We start from the raw sequence: 2806 nt of genomic DNA on the forward strand, positions 1-2806 counted from the left end.
AGGCGCCAAGCCAGTTTTTTCTATTTTTAATAGAATGTCTCCTTTTTGCTCAGGCTGGTCTTGAACTCCTGAGCTCAGGTGATCCTCCTGCCTTGGCCTCCCAGAGTGCTAGGATTACAAGGCATGAGACTCCATGCCTGGCCTGGCCTTGACCACATCTCTCCCAGCCTTCAGGGTGTCCTTCCCCGTGTGCTGTGATTTTGACTGATTTTGCTGATGGTCACTGGACAACTTGCCTCTATTTCTCCTGCCATTGACCACCATGTTCTGGGATTCTCCCAGCCACTTCATACCCTCAGCCGGCCTGACCCGGGCACATTATCACTCTCTTCCAACAGCTGAGAGAATTTCAATGCTCTCGCCTAGGTAGAGACAGCAAACTTCTCAGCACCCTGTTGTTTCTAGCTCATTCCAACAATTGGGATTGAGTTGTGGTTTTGAAAACATGTTCCTTCCCCCTCTCAGAGGTGGGGGTGACCTGCTTCACTTCCCTGTCCCTTTGTCCAACAGGGACAGCAGCAAAGGCACAAAGAGGAGGAGACGCAACCCAGGTGCAAGCAGGGGCAGCCACAGGGGGCCAGGGTCCAGACAGTGAGCATGGGGGGACGCTCTAGGGGACACCTGAGAGGGGGCTCAAGACATAACAAAAGCAAAAAGCTCAGTGTGGCAGTGGTGGCAGATTGGGCCAAACACCTCACGGCTACACTCACTGGAGAGGAGGAAAAACAGCACCCCCCAATCACAAGCGGCAGGACTGTCCCCCGCAGGCAACCACGGAAAGACACGGCCCCGTGTCCACTACTGTTCCCTTCACCACCACTTCAGGCCCCCCACCGGCCACCCCCCTCAGCCCAGGCCTGGCTGCAGCCGCCCCCCTCCCATGTGTCTTAATCCTTCAATAGATGTAGGTCATGATCCATCTATCCTGGATGGATTTTCTGTAAAGGGCAAATAGTAAATACTTTAGGCTTCGAGGGACATACAGTCTCTGCTGCAACTACTGGAATCTGTGGCAAAAGGAGCCACAGACCACAGGTAAAAGAATATAAATATAAATGTAAATATAGGTAAAACTACATTTACAAAACTGGGACAGAGTGGACATGCTGACCCTGACGCTAGCTAGAAACAGAAGGGTTGCCCCTCAGACACGTCCAAACGATCACCCAGGTGTAGCTGCTCTCGCTCCAAATGCTCTGACACGTGCCGTTTCTCCCACCCCATTCCTGCCATAGTGGTTCCACAGAGCTTCCCAGTGGCTTCTCTCACCCCAGCCTTCTTTCCTATAAACCATTCTTACCATGGCAGCCAGAGAAATTATCTCCAAGTGCAAATCTAAACGTCCCTTCTTGGCTGAAAAATCTCCAGAGCTTGACATTACCCTTAGGACAAAATACTTCCCCCAGCTCCCGGACCCATCTCAAACCTGGCTCCTGCTCTGGACTCTCCAGCTCCGCTTTTGCCCTTCTCTCCCTGTCCAGCCATACATTTAACTTACTTCAGTCCTTATGATGGACATCAGGCCTTCTCACAGCTGGCCAGATGGCTGAGACACTCTCGCCATTACCTGGCTCAGTTAATATGCCACCCTGTGTAAGCTGAGGTGGGTCCCTCTGTGGTTTATCCTATCACGTGCTTTCCATTTCAAAATAATCACTGTATTTTGTTCTCATTGTTTGATTAATGCTCTTCTAATTTGTATGATGGAAAAATTGTGTCTATTTTGTCCACCTGGTCATCCTTCCTCATCTAATGCTGGCGCTGCAGTTGAGACTTAAGTTGTCTGTTGAATTGCAGCACCTTAATTTTTATTTTATTTTATTTTTTGTAGAGATAAAGTCTCACTTTGTCGCCCTCGGTAGAGGGCAGTGGCATTGTCACACAGCTCACAGCAACCTCCAACTCCTGGGTTTAGGTGATTCTCTTGCTTCAGCCTACCCAGTAGCTGGGACTACAGGTGCCCCCTACAACGCCCAGCTATTTTTGTTGTTGTTGCTTTTGTTGTTCTTGCTGTTGATGAGACTGCTAACTCTGCAGTCTCGCCCCGTTGCCTGATGGTGTTCATCCTTCCTTTATCTCCGTCTGTCTCCCCCAGTCTCCCCTCTGTTCCCTGGTGGTCTCTCCCTTCCTGTCCCTTCCTCTGTCTCCCCCAGTCTCTCCTCTGTTCCCTGGTGGTCTCTCCCTTCCTTTACCCTCCTCTGTCTCCCCCAGTCTCCCCCCTGTTCCCTGGTGGTCTCTCATTTACCTTTGTCTGTTTCCCCCTTCTCATAAGGACACCAGATGGGATGGGATCAGGGACCTACCATAATCCAGTGTGGCCTCATTTTAACTTGATTTCATCTGCAAAGACCCTATTTCCAAATAAAATCACATTCACAGGCACTAGGACCTACTTTTGCAGGAAGGGACACACAATTCTACCCACAACAGGAACCAACTTTAAAATGTCCTCATCATGACATCTTTTACATATTCAACTTTGAAAAGTTCATCTTTTTTAACCTATAAAATGAATTGGTTTATAAAATGTGTGACTTTCATAACAACTTTTCATCAGGACTTTATATGGCAACAGGTGCTTAACAAAATTTACTTACAGCCTACAAAAGATCCATCTCTACTGGGCTGGCAGGTTTGAATTTAGCCTGGGCCTGCCAAACAATAATGAACTACAACCAAAAACTAGTGGGGCGTTGTGGCGGGAGCCTGTGATCCCAGCTACTTGGGAGGCTGAGGCAGGAGACTCGCTTAAGCCCAGGAGTTGGAGGTTGCTATGAGCTGTGATGCCACAGCACTCTACCCAGGG

The 2806-nt window shown here is 49.2% G+C and overlaps 1 pseudogene; it reads right to left on the reverse strand.

Moving 5' to 3' along the window:
• LOC100941578 overlaps nt 1–291 on the reverse strand; it is a 1907-nt pseudogene extending 1616 nt beyond the window's left edge.
• Nucleotides 292–2806: the final 2515 nt, after the last annotated feature.

This window comes from Otolemur garnettii, unplaced genomic scaffold (assembly GCF_000181295.1).
Source record: "Otolemur garnettii isolate 467f Iridium unplaced genomic scaffold, OtoGar3 scaffold00057, whole genome shotgun sequence".
In the NCBI taxonomy this organism is placed as follows: domain Eukaryota; kingdom Metazoa; phylum Chordata; class Mammalia; order Primates; family Galagidae; genus Otolemur; species Otolemur garnettii.